Below are 23,890 nucleotides of genomic sequence, written 5' to 3'. Positions count from 1 at the left end.
AATAGTTAGGAAATTAATCAGCTAAAAATTGTTTTAGTATAAAATGGCATAAATAAGTTTGATTTCATTTACACCATAGACACGAATGATAAATGCGCTAGTAAATAAATGTATCTCGCAAAAATTTATGCACTGATTTTTATGGCAAAGGAAAGCTTGCATTTTAGAGGAGACTTTGTAAATATTTGCCTTCCATTTTACCTCTAATAACTAACATAACATAGGAGAAAATGTGCAATAATCACTGTGAATTTCTTTATTTTTAAATGTTTAAGGTAAAAACTGAAAAAAAAATGATGAAATGTCGTACAACTGGATAATCTGAATATCATTCATAATATTTTTTTGTCATCAGTAGCATTTCTAAACTATGTTACTATAAAGAAACAAATGTACATTAAACAAATGCATAATGCTTTTGAATGTTAAAAGATAAAATTCCATATGTAAACATTAAAAATAATTTTGTATGAATATCCTAAATTTGAAATGAAAAGCATTTTGAGAAAAATGCAGACAAAGAAATATTTTTACGATATCCTGTTATATATACTTTTTTAATTTAATTAAAGAGATTACATCTTTTTAAATATATGCTTATTATAAAATTCCAGAATCAGTGAAGTTTCCTCTATTTAATGAAACTGAAAATGACTCAAATTCTGACTCGATTTCTCAATGATACAAAAAGCTTCAGTTCCTTTATAGAAAAACTTCATTTAGCAATGAATTAGCTCGAATTAACAGTGCAAACAGAGCTCCGTAGTACACTCAATGAAACATCAATTAATTATAGAGTACATAAAAGTAACATATATATATTTAGACAGAATTAATTCTTAAAAAGTAGTAGCTGCTAACCTGCACAATGAAATTATATTTTCAAAATAATAGTTATTTAATTTAATATAGATAAGTTTAAAATTTTAAGAAGCATTAAGAAATGCATTACTTCTCACTTTGATGATGTAAGTGCACGTAATTTTCGATTCGTGATCAACATGAGTTATCAATGGTGGCAGTAATTTTATTACTGATTATTCATTTATCAAGAGGAATAGCAGTTTTATACTTTATATTTTTACTATCTCATATTTTGTAAATATTTTAATTGAATTAACTAATAAAAAATCAAGTATAAGGTAAAAAAAAAAAACTTTCTTTTACCAAATATAGTCACAGCAACTCGCCGGACGATAGTTAAAAGTCTAGTCCAGGAATCCAATGGTTGAACATTTTTAGAATCTGGCAATCAAGTACAAAATTTTTAAAAAAAGGCAAACTAAAAGCAAAAACACACATCGAAATACAAAGTTCAAAATAAAATTAAGAAACAAAATAAATTTATAAATATTTATAAAAATATTATGTGACGATAATTAGCAGAAATATTCAGTCTTCTAATTGAGTAATAAAGGTTTTATTATAACTGAATCACAGATGAAATTTAAAACATTAAGTAGAAATTAGAATGAATCAAAGAAAGCAAAAATACAAAGTGTAATGAAGAAACGAGAGTCAATTATACATCCAGGAGATTCAAAAATTCAATACCTATAGTGAACTTCCGAAAACATAATCAATTTCTTTTTCGTGTTTTTGAACCATGCCTTAATCTACTAGTTCACTAGACTAATATTAATTCCTTAATCATGATTAAACTTTTGATTCAAAAATATTTCGAAGCTAGTTTTTAAATAATTATTAAATTCACCCAATCGCAAAATGGCCAAACGATTTTTTTTAATCTGTAACAAAAAAAGTTCAAATTTCAGTGCCAAGTCAAGAAATTTAGGAACAAAAATCAAATATTTTAACATATCATGAGTAGCAAACAGTGTGGATTCAAGAATAAAAATAAATTATGGAATAACTTGTAATTAGTTTGTCATTTATTTTAATTCTAAGAATTTATTGATGAACATGGAATGAAATATTGATCAGGAATGTAAGCGTCAATTACATAAAACTTCGTAATGTTTCAAGTTTGTCTCTTGAAGTACATTAGTTAAATTCATGTCAAAAAATTCAAACTCAGATTTAAAAAAAAAAAAAAAAAAATTATTTCTTCCAAAATGACGTCACAAATTCAAGGTCTTATCTCTTTTTATTTACAGCAAACCCTTTCTGAACAAGATTTCTATTGGGAGATTTTTAATTATTCTGTGAGATTCAGCCTTCAAACTCAAACATCTTTTTATCATATTGTTATTCTACCACCTTGATTTAATATAAAATGTCGAAATGTGAATAATTAAGGTATGCTTTCTTGTTTTCAGCGGAAAAAAGAGATTTTTCACTTGCAGGCCCTGCTGAGTGACATTTTTATTGGGGTAAAATCTAATGTCTGATTTTCATTATTAGGTATTCAATTGAATATTAAGTTTAGACTATAAAATAAAAATACTATATCAATCGTAGTTTTGTAATTTTGCTTGATATATGCTTTTAATAGAAATCTTTGTTCTCTTTAATTAGGTTTGCTTCATCAAAACTTCGAAAAAATAGAAATTTTATTTTTATTAATTTCTTAGATAAATGATAAAGAAATCCTTTAGTTTGTATAAACTAAAAAGTAATACTTTAAAAACTAAAAACTAATACTCTTGAAACTATAAAGATTTAAAATTAAATATTTTTCATGTTAAAATTAATAAAAGATTTCAGAAAATTAATTTAATTTACTAATTACTTTTAGAACTTTTCACTCTGACTTCGAAGCAATTAAAACAGATTTGAATTAATAAATCAGAAAATAATTAATAAACCAGAGGAAACTCTATACTTGAATAAAGAATAAAAGAATTCTAGAGTAAAGAATTGGTTCACCTACCTTATAAAAAGAAATTTTATTATTGTATTAAAATCATAATAGATAAATAGATAAAATTTTTAATGAAAAAAAATCTAATTTTTTATGTTTTAAAAGGATTGGAAAGGTTCTAATAAAACGGAAGTATCCTAGAATAAATAATAAAATAAATATTTTGCGAAATGAGAACGATTTTGATGGTCTTGAAAATAAATATTATCCAAATTGGAGAAGTTCTTACTTACCATTTTAATTATTAATCTTAAAACACAGCAGCATTTTAATTTATTGCGTATTCAAACAGAAAGTTACAATATGCAAAAGAAATTGAACAAAATTTACTAAAAATGGAAACTTGAAAACATTGAAATAAAAAATGAGTCGAATGTTCCACATCTTGGAAATTGGGGGGGGGGGGGACATTTAAAGAAATTGATGCCCAAAATATTACCAAACCTTTTCTTTATAATTTTTTAAATACATTTTATGTTAATTACTTTAGTTTTGATTAATTACACCTAATATTTTTTTTAATTTGCGTAACTTGAGCATAATACTGAAAAGAAAATGAAACTGTTGAATAGTTTGCTTTTTGTAGAAAATAATAATCAAATTAGAAGAAAAATAAAAGCGACTACAGTAAATATATTCAATCCATATCAGCGAAATGCATTTTTAAATAGTCATTTTGGAATTGATTGTCCATTTTGGTAGAAGGAAAGTAAGTTACGCAGCGGCACACCACAAGACTCATCGCAATTACATATTACATAACGAGGAACTATGCTTGTCATATAATTGCTCATCACGTCGATTTTCTCCATTTCTAGTCACCTTGCGCCAGTATGAATTTTTATTTTTTTTTATTTGAACTTTCGTTCGGTTTTGTTTACCATAGTTGGTACACATAAAACGAAGTTTATTGATTTCATCCTTCTAAATTATGATCGGGGATAAATCGTTCCATTTAGTTTAATTATTTTTAAGTCCCATTTTTGTAAAGAAATATGAGAAATATTTTGGAACGGTCCTCATAATGTTGAACCGAGAACGACAACTGAGCTGGCAACTCCTCTTCTATCTTACGCGCCAAACCAACGGGAGGATATTTAGCTCCACACATATTTAACTCGCACCAGAATCACATGACACCAAATCGAGGAGACGAATCAAATGGATAGCTTTAAGAAAATCTGAAATAAGTAGCAAAAAATACTATATGAAATAAATGTGTCAATATTACATAGTAAAATAAGGAGAAAAAAATGCAAAAAATATAATGCAAGAAAATCAAAAAGAAAGTAGTTATATATAAAAAGAAAAGGCACAAAATATAATTCTAAAACAGTTTACAACAGGAAACAAGCATCATGTACTTTTCCGCAACGTCAAGAGAGGTTTCCAGCACTTTTAGGATATGTTTTAATCCTATTGAAGATAATGATCTTTTCTATGAACTTACTAATGAAATAACAACGGAATGAATGAAACCCAACTTATGAAATAACAACGGAAATTCTTCCTTAGTTTATACATGCATATGATAAATTTAAAAATCTTGTATAGTGTCAGATTTCTAATGAAAATGTAGTTATCAAATTAATTGAAATGAATTAATTTCAGATAGTTAAATATTCTACCTATGTTCATAAAACTGGTGAGTTCAAGAACTTTCAATTTGTATGTTTTTTAATAAAGTCACAAACAATACTCTTTGAAACAAGAAGCATGAAAGAAAGACTCCATTTTTTATAAAACTACCAGTGGAAATATTCAATAATATTCATACATAATAATAATATAATTTTTATATAATAATAATAATAATGTGTACAAATATGTATTTATAATAGATAATTAGACCATGCATACATTCACAAAATTAATAAAATTAAAAATATTAACCTAAAAAAAATATTAGCGTGTTTAAAATGGTCGGAAATGTGAAATTAAACTGAACGTCTTATTAAAATAAAGCAAAATACCTGAATGCGCAACTGCGGCTGTCCTAAAAAAATGTAACTTAACATTCATCCCAGTCTACTTTCTTTCTTTCTCCATTTCTACATTTTTATTATCTTAAAATTTCAAAAAAAAATGAAGAGAAGTGTGGGTAATGATTTAAAGGCTAAACACACGATTCAATAGACGTGCTTCAACTCTTTGAACAATGATAGAACACGTGTTGCATAAGCAATTTTTAATACAAATTAAATAGGGCCACCTACGCCATTTTCTTTTTTGAAATTCGATGAAAATCTGGCCTGGTTTCAAAAAAAAGGCTTTTCAATTCTAAATATATAATAAAATAACAGTTTTCAAGGGAATAATAGTTAGCATTTAAATTAAACATAGAAATAAATATTATTGCAATACCATAGCGGTTAATTCAGATTTATATTGATTTTTGAATCGTGGTAATTGTTTAAATCACACAAAATTTAAATTTCAGAAATGATAATTTAGTCAGAAATTAATATGACCTTGATGGAACTTAAAAATAGAAACCTTGTTATCAGGCGAATGACGTCAATAGAGTTTTCAAAATATATTCAGAGCAAAAAAAAATTGTATTTTTTAATTCTTTTAGAGAATAATTGATAAACGTTTGCGTCTAAATACTCTAGTTGAATACTAAAATGATTGATCTTGATTTTGATTTCAAGAGCAACTATCTAATCGTCATTATTATCTCTGATGCCACCGAGAAAAATCATTGCTGCTATTTAAATTTCCGTATTCTAAATTCCCTATGGGTGAAACAGTAACTTATTACTTATTCTCAAAAAAAAAAATTTTTTTTTCATGGAGATTCTTAAAATTATAGAAATAGAGGAAAATGAATGGTAGTTAATTTCTAATAAACTCGAATTATTTTATTATATTTCTGAAAAAAATCGTTTTCACAATTCATTACCTAGCTAACTGTAACCAAAACATTCATTTATATTATCCTTTATGTTATCAGTTTTTTTTATTTATCTTAATACATCATCGATTTGAGTAAAAGAAAAGGTATAATTGAGACTATTTATTTTTACTTCATTAAGACAGTGATATAATGATAATCGATAACTATAAGCTGATAAAAAAAAATACATACTGTTAGAAAACAAAAAGCTTGTTAAATTTTAATTATCTAAACATTCATTTAAACTTAAAATTTGTTGTAAATATGCGTTGAATAAAAATTTTCTGGTCGTTCATTTAAACTTAAAATATGTTTCTAAATATATATGAAATTTCGATTTTTTTATAGTGTTTATATCAATACCTCACATTTTTACAATTTTTTTTCCATAAAATAGTCGCATTTCACTTTTTAAAACACGATACAAACTTGTTTTCCAAGATTTTTTTTTATAATTTATTTATTTAAGTGATATAACTTTGATAAGCTTAGGTAATTTTTTACTCCTATATTTTATTTCCATTTTCCCAAGTTTTTTTAATAAAATAGGCTTGAATTATAATAACAGATTTTGATAAATATAAGGCCTTTACATGAATTTAAGTTCGGATTATAACGTAAATAATCAAAAGAAAAATGTTGTGTAGATTTATTCTTTATTTTTGTGTGAAAACTGCAATTAAATAAGAGTAATGAATCAGTTATATTTTATCAAAATGTGGAAAAAAAATTAAGCAACGTATACTTACTTGATAACTAACTCACCATTTATTTCAATGTTTCCCCTAAAAGTTAGTCACCAACATAAAGCAAACAATAGCAACTTTTCACCCAGCTGCAATGCTCAGTGTCAAGAAGCAGAAAAACCACATTTCAGTTTAAGGCTCCTTTTTGTACTTGAAACTTGCACGTAATTCGAGATTATTGAATAATTTGTGAAACTCTATCACATAGTTGTGTTTGTTGACTCTCTTTTTTTTGCTTATGAAATCAATAAGCATTGATCCTATATCAGTAAATATTTTTTCATTCGATTTTTTGTTGTTGTTGTTGCTGCTGTTCAGCCAAGAAATGATGTCACTCTTATCCAAATAATTTTATAGATTTGGCGCCATTTCAAAAATAATTCTTAATAATCAATATTTCGTATTAAATTGTGGATTTTTAATATAATAATGTTTGTGGGTTTGCATACTATGTGGAAATTTCTAAATGAGAACTGCATGAAGAAAAAATTGTACCAAAATCTGTATAAAGCAGATTAGGTTAGAAAAATAGTATCCAAAGTTAACACGGTAGATAAGTCAAGGTTAGCCATTAGAACAAAAATAGTACGGTAGATAGGTGTCAAAGTTAGCCATTAGATCAAAATAACACGGTATATAGGCCAAAGTTAGCTATTAGATCAAAAGTATCCCTGTAGGTAGGCCAAATGTAGGCATTAGACCAAAGATTGCAAATAAATAGATTAATTAACTCTTGGATAGAATGAGCTTACTAAGAAAGAATTTTTCAAATTATTTTGTGAATATTTCAATTAAATTAATGAAAAAATTAACCTTTTTTTCCCCCACTAACTTCGAATATAATACTGCACAAAAACTATCTTTACACCACTCAAAAATTAAAATAATAATAATTATTATTAAGTCGTATTAATTTTATTTCGGCTCATTTTTTCCCCAAAATAAAGAATTTCTTTTTAAAAAATAGAAATATTTTGCATTGTTTCATTATTAAATTTACATTCCTGCACATTCTGTAGATGTTAAATGTAATTTTTGTGTGCTCGATGTCACTGATATACAACTAAATTTTGAAAATAAAATAAAACAATTAAATCATGTATAAAGTCTTATCAGTCATGGTGTTTTAGGCTAAAGAATTGATTCTCATTTTTATCCCTTTAAATGTTGTTGCCAAATAGTATTATCTTTTTTTTTTTCAATCAGTATGCGAATGGAGTTCGTTGTGGAAAAGTTTTCAATCATTTTAAGTTTTATAAAAACTATAACGATTTTTTCCAGCAAAATTGCCCCGTTTCCCATTTACAACATTTTGAAATGAGTTATGCTTCACTATCATTAATTATTCAAACACAATAAAATCTTCATTTGACTATTTTTACTTTCTCGTAAACAAAAAATACGAAGAGAAAATTTTTAAAAGTTCAGGTAAGACATCTTGAATAGTCTCCGTATTTCAGACTCGCCCGTGCCTGGAAAGAAACTTATATGGAATTTTTTTCTGGCTGTCTCAGAGAATGGTAAAAATACAAGAAAACTAGCGAGTGTAATTTGATATGCTGTCTGAACAAAAAAAATTCAGATCTTTCCAATTTTAAATGAATCTGACAACCAGTTAACTGTTTATTCTTGTGTTAATTCACAATAACCTAGCTTGATATCCATTTACCAAGCCCTCTTTAGCACAAGTTCTTTGCAACAAAATTCTTTATCCTTATTTGATCTTAAACTAAACCAGTAAATGTGTAAATTGTCTTTTTGCTCGCCTGGTCATGTATATGAAAAACAATAATTGAAAAACAAAACGTGAGAGACAAATGAAATTTTGTATATAGTCTCGACACCAGATCCACTTAACCGGACCCAGTTTATCATCGCAAACAAGTCCAAAGTCAAAATGCGGCTCTACGAAGTACGGCACAGAATTTTCTGCAGTAGGAAAATATACGGCAGTCGTAGGGTTAACTTTCCTTCTAACTTACTCTTAGAATACAAATTTACTCGATTTATCTATATTTTTATTTTCTCAGATACGAAGTATAAAAGAAAAAATATTTTAGTTATCGAAACAGATTCTCGAGATTATGGCTAAACTCCACTATTCAGACCATCCTGCGTTTGAATAATGCATTTTTAGAATTATGTCTATATGTCTTTCTGTTTGATTGTGAACACGATAATTCAAAAGCTCTTTGATATATCATGTTCACAATCGTGTTCAGATTTGAATTTAGTCTTTACTCCAAATTTGTAAATTTTTATCAAATTTTAAACGAAATCCGTTTAGAAGTCTCCGTTTTATAGAAGTCTGTCTGTTCGGTTGTTCGTCCCCCCCCCCAGAGGGACACCTCGAAATGAGGATGAGAAGCTTCTGGCATGGTGGTTGTCTCGTCACCCTGGAGGGTACACGAAAAGGTTAGGGTGTGGCTGCTATGATCGATAACGGGACGTACTTCCTTCGGGGAGGGTTGTACCGTGGCCGGTGATGGCCCTTAGGACTCAACCACAGTTCTCGCCAGTGTTGCTATAGCGGCGGTCCAGTCATTCAGTTTTTTATTCCTTCCGATCAGCCTTCGAGGCGGATCGGAAGATCAGTCATATATGTTCGGTCGTCCGAATGCAAATAACCATGATAAGTACAAAATGTTGAGTACAGGCTTAGTGGCAGCAGGGTTGGCATTTAAAATTCAGATCCGTTTTAAATTTGAAGCCAAATTTGACAACGGGTTGGTGGTCTATCAGTCTTTCGCATGCATGTAATTCAAAGACGCAATTTAAAACTGACTTAAGTAAATAAATTTGGTATGTGACGTTGTGACTATATCTGTAATCCTATACCAAATTTTTATTCAAATTTGGTTGAGGAAAAATGCAAAATACATATTTGGTTTTCTGATACTTGTACTTTTGTATAAATCACATACCAATGCTTAATCAACAAAACAATTCCCAAAGATCGATATTGTGGAACTATTATTTGCGAATGAATTGTAATTAAAACACAAATATCGCTCTCTTTACTTCATTATTAAACACGCAACTTTCATGTATGGAATCCAGAAATAAAATTCTGAGCACTCGTGCAGTTCACAATCTTACTCAAGGTCCATAATTGTACTTGCATGAGGAGTAGGTAACACCTTTATTAGAAAATAAGCGAGCAAATTTCAAAGCAATTATTAACAATGAATCATTTATTACAACAGCAAATAAATTAAGAAATAAAATAAAACCTCTGCTGATACAAGATTTATACTATTTGTAGAAAAAAGATTTTTCATTGTAACTCCATACATTATTAATTGTATTCATTATTAATATTGTATACTTTATAAGTACATCAACTATGTGAAAGCTTAATATGACCAAATAAAAAGAGACAAGTAATTACAAGTCGCAAAGTAATAAAAACTCCCATCTTTCACAAAAAAAATCGTTGAAAGTTCAATCAAGTGTTAAATGTTTTTATTTCGAAAAAAAACTGCAAGAAGAAGTAGTAACAATGCAAATTCCATGTTTCCATCTCATATCCTATTGCCCACTATTTCCCAATTTTGAGGAGGGTTACAGTAGTCAAGCAGTAAGTTATGAACTTCGAGAATGGAGGAACCCCGGTCCAAAGCCCTATTACACCAAAGATTTGGCAGGCATGTGGGCCTCGTGCTCATTAAACATATATGTCTTAAATATGTCTATCGAACGTTCATAATAAATGGATCTTTAAAGATAGGATGCCGATTCAGATATCATTCTCGATATCTGAAGAAGACTCAAAATGATGACGCCCGTTCAAAGACAGTCTCATGGTAACTTCAAAATATGATATTTACAAAATTTAACTAATTTTAGAGAAATGCTGCTATTAGTGATTTCTTTAAAAATTTATCTAAAATGAATTTCAACATTTATAAACCTTATAAGAGAATTGTTTTTTTCTAAAGTTTTAAATAATTACTCTTATTAATAATTTCACATTCATGTTTCCAGATGTTTCTGATTTTAATTGTTAAATTCTTAAACTCTAATTTCAAAGAATTTTGAGCCATCAAATCGGAATCACAACAAATCTTGCTTATTTCTGTTGGTACGTAACTCTATATTTATGAAGAAAATTGTAATAAATTGAACATTTGTTTCCGAAAATTTTACATTCTGTAGGCATTTTAAGTTTCAAAAATTTAGCTTAAATCCGAAATTTCTTCAAAAAAAATTTTTTACGTTCTAATATATCTATCAGTTGTTCTCAAGAATTTTCATCGTAAACCGAATTTTTAATGTACTTATATTACTTAAATAGAGTAAAATTATTCATTAATTTTCTACTTCACATGAAGATAGGACTGATATAATACTTGGAAAGGTAGAAAAAGTTAAAAGGAAAGGTGGCAATTTATTTTAAAAAATGCTTTATACATATAACTTCTCCAATAGATTCTGATAGTCAAATTTTAAAAGAAACATCAAAAGAGAGTTAAAATTTATTTTTCTACCTTAATTCCTTAAAAAAGAAATAGAATTCGATTTAGATATAGGAATATCAGGTTGTGCATATGTTGTCATCAAATATGATCATTTTCTTCGAAATGATAGCTTAAATATTTTGAACTTCGATGTACCTCCAGACAAATATGTTTTTCGTTTAAGTTTTTCCTAAAATCTCTTTGAAATCTAATTATTCTGAAAGAAAATTTAGCTTGTCGTGTAAATCAAAATTAAAAAAAAATATTTTAAAAGAAAATTGTGTTTTTCAAAGCTTAAAGACCGCATTGATAACACTTGGCTTCATAATTTGCTCATTTTTTGTAAACCTTAACATTTTTAGAAATAAAATTTTATTAGAACAGTTTCATGGTATTCAAAAGTTAGAATATTGCAAATTTTTATAATATTCTATTTTATAATTAACTAGAATAAATTTGAATATATTTCTTCTACAACATCGGATATTAACGTGCTTACCCTAAAAAAATGGATGACTTTTAAATTTATCGAACGTTTGCTTTGAAAAAATTTCCAAGAGTTTCTCAAATTGAAACAAATGACATTTAACTAATAATAAAAATATTTTAGTATTTTGAGTTTAGAGAATGAAATTCTAAATACAATGCATTCTTGTATAAAATATTCATAAAACAAAAATTTTAAAATTACACTAGATTTCGACATTTAACAAGCATGAAAATTTTCAGAATTGGCATAAGTTTTTTACTCATTGGATTCGATATAAAAAATGAAAAAAGTTATTATTATACCTTTGCCTGTTCTCCTTGCAGGAAACTATAACCACTTTTTTCGGTTGCCTTTCAAGTCACAAACGATTTTCGACAACTGAATGGTTTTCAGATATTAAATTGGAAGTAAAGTTTCGAAGCAAGTAACTTTACACTTCCAAATTTTTTTTGGGTTTCGCAACTGATATTCCATTTGTTATCACAAAAATACAGGAACGGTCTTTATAGATGAATTTTTTTATATACTTTCTCACCTTGAACGTTTGAAATATTTGATTTCGTCTTTTATTTTCAACTTCTTCTATTTCTTCCAACATTCTTTCAAATTGGTATAAATAGGCTTCCGCATAGCTATGATGATCATTGTCTTGCAAAGAATTGCAAAGCGAACAACCACCAACTCAAAATGAATTTCCTGGTAAGTTTTTCAACTTTTCATTCTTTGTTTTCTTCTTAAGAACAATCATCAATTTAACATAATTTGCTTTCAAAAATTTTTAATAAAACTTGTAGAGAGATTGTAGAATTCCAAGTTTTGGATTCATTTCCTTCAGGAATCTTCTACATATATGGACCTGAATAAAACTTTCCTTGATTAAAATCTTTCAGGCAATCTTTAATATTACTTGGAACCGCGGTGGCCTGATTTTAACGCTAAAAAAAATTCTAGATTTCGGAATTTTATATTATTGATATGCATATGTGCTCTATATTTCTTCTATTAATTGTATATGTGCGCTATAATTCTATCTATTCATTTGTATATGTGCACTTGATACACTTCAGATGTAGAAAGTTCAAGCTAACGTTCTGAAAGTTTGGAAAAGGGACAGTGGCCCAACTTTTTTTCTTGTCACCTCATCAAGTTTTAAAGTTACAAGATACATCTCAAAATAGCCCTCGCATTAATTCTAAACGGCATGTTAACATAACTTAATTAAACTTCAGTATAATTATTCTACGTTTTGATGCTTGCTATAGTAATTGATACAAAATGTGTATTTAATAATTGTGAATGGACCGGAGACTGAACCTTAATTTCAAGCAAATATAAGTTTAGTTGTACAATTAAAAGACTGCAAATTCAAATTTCGATGCAAGCGATAATCCATCATGTGTCTAATTTATATTAAAAATTATTAATTATTCCATGCAATGGCAGGTTTTTTCACGAAAATCTTCTCAGCTATATAACGGATAGCAAAATCGTTTGCAAAAGAGCAATATTTTAAACTGTTTGCATTATTCGAATAGAACTAAAAATAGGCTTAAATTACAGAAAAAGTTATTGTGTGTTAATGCGTAGTATTTCAACGAAATATTGCTTCAACTACTATATATCTGAAGCTTATTTCGCAAAATATTTCGTCAATTTTATGTGGCTTTGGCAAATTTCGTGAAATAATTCCGCCAATGGTTAATTAAAAAATTTTCTGAATCCTAGACATTTTCTTGATTGTAATTAGTTTTTAATGACATAAATATAAGTGAAATTTAAGTCCAGTGATTTTATTTCTATTTCTTTTAGAAAAGCCTCGATTTTATTGAAATTTCTTTGAATGAACTCAGGTCTTATATATGCGTTATATCTGTTAAGCAAAGACTAAAAGTTATCATGTGTATTTAAAGTGAAACTTCATAAGTTAAGGTATCTACAAAGTGTAGTTCGCCTAAACATTAGCTCAAACCACGAAATATGAACATAAAGTCCTTTTGTTTTAAAGAAAGTGCGCAGTACGCGAAAAATATTATTATAGCGGACCTTTCTCTGTAAGAGAATCATAATAGTGCAAAATACAATAAAAATGCTAAAATAAGACATGCACATTTATTTCTTTTTTCATTATTTAGAATTTCTTTTATAAAAATACATATTCGAAATGAACTTAATTTGCTTACGCCTTACTGACTGGATAATATAATTCTGAACTTCAGGCATACTGCCATTTCTGCTGAATAATATTCATTAGTTCGAATTCATCGAATATTTTTACTCAAGAGCCAGAGATTCTTAATACTTTTTATTTATTCAGCTTACGACTCTTTATACAGCTATCGAAAAGATAGGAAGAAAAATACACTTTCCTTAATACTTTCGTCAACATTATAACGATAAGTTAATTAATTTTCATTCTCTTTAAATATATGCTTTCTGTATTTAATATTTGTTCATTAACATTGCTCTTCAAAACATTTCAAATGTCAATATATTTATTATAAAACATATTCGTTTTACTGGACTTTTTTCATAGAAATAATTACCTAACTGTTTAATAATGAAAATTAAAACTTCTAAAGCCTTTCAGATTTTGTAATTTTTTCAAACTATAGTGTTGTGGAATTTTGGCTGATTTGAATATGATTAGGCTACAATATAATTTCGATTTGCCCAAAAATGCAAGTGGTGAAAAATTTGATCAAAAAATGAATTCAGAAAAGAAGTCTATTATTAAATTAAAAGAGAGTATAAAAGATTTATTTTAAATATTAATTATTTTGATAAATACTGCATTGTTAATAAATAAATAGTAAGCAATTTTAATAATAATAGTTTTAATAAATAATACATAATTTATAAATAAGTAATAAGCAATTTTAATAAGTAGTGTAAACATTATAATTAAAAAAATTTGTACTGTAAAACTACTTTTTTTAAAAATAATTTAATAATTTTAATAAGGAAACAATGCACAACCATTTGAATGCAACATTTGATCAATAAAATTTCAAAATGAACAGTATTTTCAATTTGTAAATAATTCAAAAAAAGTAAAAAGCCTTATTTAATTTCATTCTACAACTTTAAAATTCTAATAAAGAAAAGGTGTTAAGAATTATTCTACTGCACACACTAGAAAAAGATATTTTAAGTAAGAAATATAATTCATAAAATCAAAAAAATGTTTACAAATTTTGATTATAACATCAAATTAACTAAAATAAATTGGAATTGTAAATATCGTTTTGTTGAAAAATGAAAAGACTACAAAAAAATTCGAATTATTCCCTAACTCTAATAAAAAAAATTAATGTTCTATAATTTAAGATAAAAATAATAATTTGAGATAAAATAATCAGATAAGAACAAAAAAAATTACTTTTAATTAAAAAAAGTTTTTATTTAATTCAAAGCAAGAATTAAAGTTCAATCAAACGATTTTTTTTATGAATATATTTGTTTTTTTAAAAATTAATGCTTAAACTTCATGGTAAATATAAAATAAATGTCTCTTGTTATCAATAACAAAAAATGTAAAAGAATTAAAATTTGTTGAAGGTAATAAAAAAATGAGCTCTATTTTCTTTTTTTTATTTCCTCACTAATAAATAACCGACCTTAACTTTTTTTAATCTCAACAGGCTCTTAGAAAACTTTAATCTTTAAAATCGATGTGCATAAAGAATAATTATATTATAATTATAATCTGATTATATTGAGAGTCGTTTTATATCATATGTTACCGCCACGAGATTATATCTGGCCAAAAGTAAATATTTCTCTTATCACAAGTAAGTGCGTTTCAAAGAATATATTTGAATAATTTTACATGTTGCTTTCCTGGGAAAATCTTTCTTGTATTACGTAGTTAAATAACTAATAAAACTCATTTCATATTCGTACTCAATGCATGAAAATTAGTTATGCTTGCAGAAAGTTAAATGTATACTTACCCTTCCGAAGAAAACTACTTTGTTATATTATTATGATTTTATAAAAGTTTTTATTTTAGATTCATTTATTTATTTTCTTTGTTATCATTGTTATTTATTTTTATTACTTTCTCATATAAGTAGAGTAAATATAATAACTGTCGAAAAATTCGAAGGCGAGATTTAGAAGAAACTCTGCATTTTAGACTTTCCTGAGTTTTAAAAACATTTTTTGAAAATATCCGTCTATATGCTTGTGACAAAAAAAAAAACTCATAAACGCTTTGGTTTTTATACCAAATTCTAGATTTCTATCACATTTTAAGAAAAGTCTGCTCAGATGAAGTCTGCCTGTCCGGCTGTTCGAATATAATTTAACATAATAACTACAAAACGAAGAGAGCTAGATAGATAAAATCTATACACAGAATCAACATCTACAGTTTAAACATCTTTCAAATTTTGAGCCAATTCTTGCAAATGCTTGACCGTCTGTCAGTCTGTGCTTTCAGAAACACGCAAACGTAATAATTCAAAAACGCAATGGCGTAAATATATCAAATTTGGAAACTATAAGTGCAAATTTGTGTCAAATTTTTGTTTCAATCAGATGGTAAAAAACGTGTCTAAAGTAAAAATTCGATTTTTTTATATATACTCTTACCTTATGCCAGGGATTAATCGCCAAATAACTCGCCAAGGATGATACGATAGATTCAGTAATAATGCTAAGCCCACGCCAAAAAATATTTCTTAACTATTGTACGCTGGTACCACGCAAGGCGTTCTCGGAATATCACCTTCATTAGAAAGTATGCGAGAACGTTTTGGAGAAACCACTCCAATAGATTAAATTTAAATTCTTTCAATTTGAAAAATTTCATATCTTAAAAAACGAAATATTTCACAAATTGTATCCTCGTTTTCTTATGTTTTAGAGTTCTAAAATTTTGTGTAATAATATAAAGACAATTTATTATTAATATTTTTCAAGATATAGTATTTTTAGAACTCAATTATCAGTTAATCGCTTCATTTTAATTAAATTTTGATTCCATGTAAGAGGCGCCACCTTGTATTTTAATCTAAAAACTATTTATTATTAGACTTTGTAATTCATGATCATGAATTATGAAATATATTCAAGATCTAAACAAGGAAAAATATAAAAATAAAATTTTAAAATATGCTCTTATTAATGAATTTAAAAGGAGTAATTAAAAAATATGGAATTCCAAACAAAATTATAAAGCGAGTGACGCTGAATACAGGAATCTTTCTAAGGGTCAAAAATTTTATTTTTACTTTGCAATTCATTAATATTATGGTTTGCCAAATAATTAATATTTCTGAACATTCTTTTTCTAGTTCACCCTTCTTATCGTCGTCGCCCTGGTGGCCTGCTGCATGGCCCAGTGGCGTTACAGGTCTTCCTATAGCAACCCCGGAATGTCCTATCCTTACAACAACTGGAACTCACAGCCAGGGTGGAACATGAACAGAGGTTATTATGGCCAGGCATGGTACTGAATGTCGAACGAAAAAATGTGAGTTAATAATTGTGTACATTCTTCACGTTATATTCTTGTGAATTGAATGAAATTATTTAACATTAACAAGAATATTATTTTTCAAACTTTGAAATTTATTTTTTCACAGAATTAAGTTGATATCACTAATCAGTCATCACAATATGATCGTATAGGAATCAACCACTTCTAGGGATTGCAATACCGGTATACCGGGATACCGAATACCGGTATTTTGAGCCATTTGTACAATTTCGTAATACCGGTATTCACAAGTTTAAATACCGGTTTTTCGGTATTTACTAGAATTTTTTTAAATTGTCTCATCTATATGTTCAGGTATCGCGAACATAGCAAAATAGTATACGTTTTTGTTTTTATGCCTCCCTAACGGGCGAAATTAATTAGTCAATTAATGGCTTAAATCTAAATTAGCGAAACATGGATTATCCCTGAAAGAAAATATTGTATCCATAACGACTGATGGGGCAACAATTATGAAAAAAGTTGGAAAGTTGATTGGTGCAAATCAGCAGTTGTGCTATGCACACGGAATTCAATTAGGAGTAATAGATGTATTATACCAAAAAAATAAAGAACGGAAGAATCCAAATACTGTGGATATAGAAATTTCGGATTCCAACTTTGAAGAGAGTAAGAGTGAGAGTGATATTGACAATGAAGATAATGACAATGTAATTCTTGAAGAAGATATTGCTAATGAGGATGAAATATTAACCTATCGAGAATTGCTTCCTATAATTTATAAAGTTCGAAAAATTGTTAAGATATTTAAAAGCTCTCCTATAAAAAGGATATATTACTATAATATATACTAACTGAAAATAAAACAGAATATATGTTAATATTAAATTCTAAAACACGTTGGAACAGTTAACTCCTTTCGACTTTAACCTGTAAATTAATTTTTCATATAGTGAATTCGACTTAATATCCATAACTATATCAGCTCTCCTTCCAATAAAACTGACTATTGAGGAATTATGTCGGTGAGATTCTAATTTATTAACAGCTAATGCAACAATAAATTTCATGTTGCAGTCACTGAAAGAACAGCACACATCACTATCTGAAGAATTATATATTACATTGAAAAATCGTACAGAAGATAGGCATACCTAAATAGAAAATGTCTTATGGTATTTACATAATTATAATGATTTTAAAAATGAAAATGAAGAAAAGAAAATAACCAATTCGAATCTGATTAAGTTTATAGTAAATTTTCTTAAAATTTTTTACCCCCAAACCTATCCACATTCAGAAGAATTCGGTTCAATTATCAAAGATTATGATGTCACTACTGTCGATAGTGAAAAGGAATTGTCTCTTGAACAAAAATTAGAGTTAGCGATAAATAAAAAAAATTCAACGAACCAAAATACAATACAGAAATCAGCTATATCCAAAACCATCCGACGAGAAATCGATTTATTTGAAGATGAAGGATTTAGAGGTAAATACTTGGAATAAGTATATCGCGCATTGCTAACAGTACAACCAACTAGCGTAGATGCCGAAAAAGCGTTTTCGACAGCTGGTCATTTTTGCACAAAATTACTTTTCAGGCTTAATGACAGTACAATTATGTTTTTTAAGATCACATTTCAAAAATTTGTAATAGTATCACAGACTGAATAGTGATATTTACACTTTTTTGTGATTTAAATAAATAAGATATTTCTTTACTTTTTTGTGATTATATACTGTTATAATTTATAAGTCACAAATTATTTTTTGTAATATTTACACTTTCTAACAAAACTGGTAAATAAAACAAAAAAACATCTGTGTTTTCTTTCTTTTTCTAAAATTTCTAATACTGGTATTAAAACCGGTATCCCGGTATTAAGATTTAAAAAATACCGAATACCGGTATCGAAATTTTGGTCCGGTATTGCAATCCCTAACCACTGCACTTAAAAAGGAGCTTTTTGGCTATTTTTAGCTATACGTTATTATACCATATGAATTTCTATTGGAATTACATTTTCTGCTATCTAAATAGTTTTCTATTTTGGCATTTGTATTTAATGTCTGTTTTAATATAATTAGCGTAAATGAGAAAAATTAACTGAAAAAAAGTATTTGTTAAGGAAAAAATAATAATAAATTAATAATTAAGGAAAATTAATTATTAAAAATAATAGCATCACAAAAATAATTTCAGCTTCAATTATTTGAGTGACTATGAAAAATTATGCGAACTTTAAACGTATTATATATTTAAATATCTGATATACAAAAAAACATTTAGCAAAAAAATATCTGTTAAGTCCAGATAATCTTTGATTACTTTAAACATTCATATTTTTTGGCTTATATTAATATTTTCTTTTATTAAAAGGTGATAATTTTATTAACATTTTTAAAATCCGTGATTTTTTGCACAAATTGCGACACTGTGCAATTAAAAGTATTTTGTACTGAAAATCTGCTTTTCACCGGATTCTATAAGGTTTTTTTTTTTTTTTTTCAAATGATTTGTATTCAAACACAGCTCCACGGTTTCATTTACTTATAATTGACATAAGTCTTCTACTTTATCTGATTTTTGTTCTTCTATTTTAAGTGTACTTTTTATTAAGAATATTAATCTCTAAATTAATAGTTTTCTTAGCAGTAATTAATAAGCTTTAAATTATTCATTTATTTCCATTATTATAAAACATTTTTCGAATCTTCAAATGTCTTATCTGAAACAAAGTTAAATTGATCACGTTATTGTGTAGCATTCTTAATCGGCAGTCTTAACTATAAAGCATTTTCTTAAGTATTAGGTTTGTGTAATTTAAAAAGATTATAATAATGTTATTTATTGCACGCTGGGTATTATCAAGATTCGATTAAAATATTCATAATAAAAGTGCTTTTAGTTATTGCTTAGTTAGTGCTTTTAGTTTAGGCCACAACAACTGACTTCTAAATTATATTTAATTAAATGTTTTTTTAGATTCTTACAAACTTAATTATACACTGTTAGCTATGTTAAAGTAATTGAATTTAAAATTTTAATATCACGCAATTCATGCTTGAAAACAATAAAAATGAAACAACTTGAATAAACAACTTGAAAACGATAAAAATGAAATTGCCAATTAATGATGTCTAGTTATAGTTTATAATACTAGATGGCACTATACTTACCGAATAGCACGAAGGCTGAGCCAGTGCATTTCTCAGAAATTATTAAATGAAAAATTTTATAATTTATTTCAAATCTAATAAATTATAAAAAGAGTTTGATCATTAGCTGTTTATCAGAATTTGTTGTTTTTTTAAATCAATGAAAAATGCGTGTTAAAGATGGAGAATGTATTTTTAAAACATCATAAACAGTTACGATTTTTTTTTTTTATAGGGACTGAACAATGGACCGGACTTTGAAATGGACATGATTCCAGCTTCTTTTCTTCAGTTTTCTACTCACTTTTATTAACTTGCATCTCGAGATTCTAATGCCAGTTATTTCTTTATTGCATCTTTTTATGTAATTCTTTAAAGCAAAATAAAATAAATGTTTTTGTTTTTCTGAAATATGATGAATTCATTTTCTGATTTTACACTTTTCTTGAAAAATAGATAAAGGATTCACTCCATTTCCTGATTATTTAAGTAAAGAAATAAATATTAATGAAGAATGCTTATTTTTTAAAAATAAAACTTATTTTTGCAGGGAGAATTATGCTAAAATAATGCGAATAAGCGTTTCTCTAAATGCAGATTTTGATTATCTCTATCTAGAACTATAGTCTATACATAGCCCGTCTATAGTTGAGATAAAATATACAATGAAAAGATATTTTACCTTTTTTTCATTTCACATCTTCATTAAATACATTTTTCAAGCTTATTTTAATTTCCTTTAACCAAATACTCTTTGCTTTGATTCTTGATATGAAATAATATTTAAAAAATAATATATTAAAGATCAAAATGAAATTCCACTTAACATATTGATTACATATTACTGATTCTAAGTTGAGTTGTTATATCGTTAAGTAGAACATAAACTTATTATTTTATTAGATACGATTGGCTACGAGCTGGTTCATTAAGAAAATTGATTGCGTATCATATAAATTAAATCTCAAATGTTGTTAAAATTTTCTTCAACCATTAAGAACATCGTTTAAATTGAACAAGAACTATTTTAAGAATATTTTTGTACCGGTTCTATTCATGCTCCAACCTAATATACGGCTCCCGTTGGTATGGCGCGAGAGTTTGGAGAGGGGATGCCAGCTCAGGTGTTGCCTTATACGAAGGCAACACCTGAGCTGTTTGGTACTGTACAAATTTGGTTGTAAGTTCATGTACCAGATTTCAATCTCGTAATCTGATAGCGGGTCAAAATTACGAGGTCCCTCCGAAAATATCCCTAATGTTGCTCTAAATTTAGCTAAATATTATATTTAAGGCTAATAACTAAATATACTTAAAGTAACGTTAATATAATTAATAAAGAGGCGTTAATATAATTAAATTAAATATACGTATTGTGATTTTTCGAAAATTTAAATTTTGAAATACAGGAGGGAATGATCAAAAATTGTTCGACAGATAAATTGATTCTAATCGATGAAAATGAAATGTCACGAAGAAGTATAAATTGTTTTTATACATCAATATTTTCGAAGACTATTGAAGGAAAATTTCAAAATATCAATTAATTTTAATGTAATTCAAATTTTAAATATAATTTCAAACCAATCATTACATGTTACAAATTCCCACTTTCCATAAAATAGATCGGCCAAATTTGGTAGGTTAAATTCATTAGTATGTCTGCTAGAGCGATAGTCTGTACCAGGCACGTGAGCGTATTAGCCTTGACGTATATTATTAGGAGAGATTAAAAGTGCATCTTCAAGTAGTTATTTTATTGGTTCGAGCAGAATCACGTGAGATATAGCAGAGCAATCGAATAGCGATAAGATTAGTGAAAAGGAAAAAAATCTCGAAATAAATAGAAGAAATGACTTTAATGCATCAAGAATGCTTTGTGAAACAGCGAAAGCAGTCTCCTCAAAATTTCCTCCCGTACTTTCCAATAAATTTTTTTTATGCCACTCCTTCCACATAAAATTATGGATCTTGAGTAAGGGGACGACTATTTTTCATGGCATTGGTGAACGATTATTATGAAATATAGATCTTTTTCATAAATCTAGCATTTTTACTGAATCTCTCTTAAGAATATGCATGCTGGGCGTCTTTTTTGTCGATTATAATTGTTACCAAAATTTCACACTAATACAATTATATTAAATCATTGTGTTTTTGATTACTACGTTTATATACTTGTGAAAATACAGACAGACGCGTAGTCAACCTTTTGACAGATTTAGCTCTAAATTTGATATTTTATGCCACATTTTATCTGCATAGCTTTTGGCGTTTTATAATTATTAAGTGTACTACCTACTTGAGTCAAGCAACCGGACTGACAGTCTTCTTGTGAATATATTTCGTTCAAAATTTGATAGAAAACTACAAATTTGGTTGTAAGTTCATGTACCAGATTTCAATTGTCTAGCTCATAGTGTTTTCGATTTCTCGTATTCACTGACAGAGAGACACACATGATGCCAAAAATGAGTTTTCCGGACTCAGGGAGATCTAAAACTCGAAGATTCATCAAAATCTCGAGTTCGGATTTTCCTCAATACTTCCTCTACATCTAATTTACGATAACCACACAAGGCTCACCTAATTAAAAGCATTCATATTAAATTTGAATGGCCGGACCACCGCGAAAGCATTGGCGAGAACTAAGGTTGAGTCTTAAGAGCCATCACCGGCCACGGCACACTCCTTCCCGTGGGAAGCAAGTCCCGTAATCGGAAGGAAGTAGCTGACTCCCACCATTTCTGTATCCACTCGGATGTCGAGAACCAACACCATACCAGAAGCTTCTCTTCTTCATTTTTGAGTTGCCCCCACCAGTGACAGTTCATATAAGATAAAATAAATTTGTTTTGTCAGTTTCTATTCACTCAAGAAGTTACTAAGCACAAACGCAAACTTGTATAACTTTTAACGCTGCTGTGAAGAATTGAAAAGCAAATATGAGGGTTGACCAAATGGAAACTGGACACTTGCGATTGCCTCAGAATGACTGTAGCTATAACAGCTCCACGTGGATGTAAAGGGTGGTAGGAGGTGTCACTGCATACGGTGTTCAACAGTGAAAGCTATTCGTGATAGACGAAATTGATCGAAAGTAAAGTCATGCTATACAGGCATACGTCTAGATCGGAACCACTTGGGGTAGTACGGTTTCTGATTCTACGATTGCATTGAGCCACTCATGATTGATTTCTTTCCCCAAAGGTGCACTATCAATTCTACACAATGCTGCAATACTGTGACAAAACAGCGGAAATCAATCAAAAGCAAACGGCCAGGCTTTCTTACTTAACAAGTGATCCTTCTCCATAACAATACCCGCCCACATGTCTCTCATGAAACCCGGTGCAATCCGGATTTGTCACCCTGTGACTTCCCCAACTTTATGCCACTTAAGGTGTATGTACACACTTGAAACATCGAAAATCGTTCAAAATATCGAATATTTTTTTATTGCTTAATAATATTTTCTGATTCTTTAGCTTTCAAACGATACCAAGATGTTGCCAATATTCCAAATATTTCTCGAGTTATAATTATTTTTCTTGAGGTGCTTTCATTGAAAACTCTAGTTACGGTGTTTTTAAAACTCATTTTATGAAGAATGATATTTTTCCACTATGTTGCTTCCTTCAAACAATTATAACTCAACAAGAAATTAACCAAATACAGTTATTTATATATCAAAATAATCTGTAGGAAATAGCGGATGTTTGGTGCCTCAATCAAAGATATATTTATAGAAATAAATGTTTAATAGCTGCTTAAAAATAAAATTAAAGAAAAAATCTCGCTTTTTCTATTCATCGTTAATGAAAAAATTGTAAAAAAAAAACTATATATTTTTATAACTTGAT

General features: G+C 27.9%; 1 long non-coding RNA gene across 1 annotated transcript; it reads left to right on the top strand.

The window, feature by feature from the left end:
• The first annotated feature begins 12,070 nt into the window (after positions 1-12,070).
• On the top strand, positions 12,071-20,438 carry LOC129989215 (uncharacterized). Its single transcript, XR_008785738.1, has 3 exons — positions 12,071-12,118; positions 16,720-16,898; positions 20,263-20,438. It is a non-coding gene; the product is annotated as an uncharacterized LOC129989215 (long non-coding RNA).
• Positions 20,439-23,890: the final 3,452 nt, after the last annotated feature.

Source organism: Argiope bruennichi, chromosome 10, assembly GCF_947563725.1.
Source record: "Argiope bruennichi chromosome 10, qqArgBrue1.1, whole genome shotgun sequence".
Classification (NCBI taxonomy): domain Eukaryota; kingdom Metazoa; phylum Arthropoda; class Arachnida; order Araneae; family Araneidae; genus Argiope; species Argiope bruennichi.
Note: the sequence above shows the minus strand (reverse complement) of the source record. Positions and strands in the feature narration are given on the sequence as shown.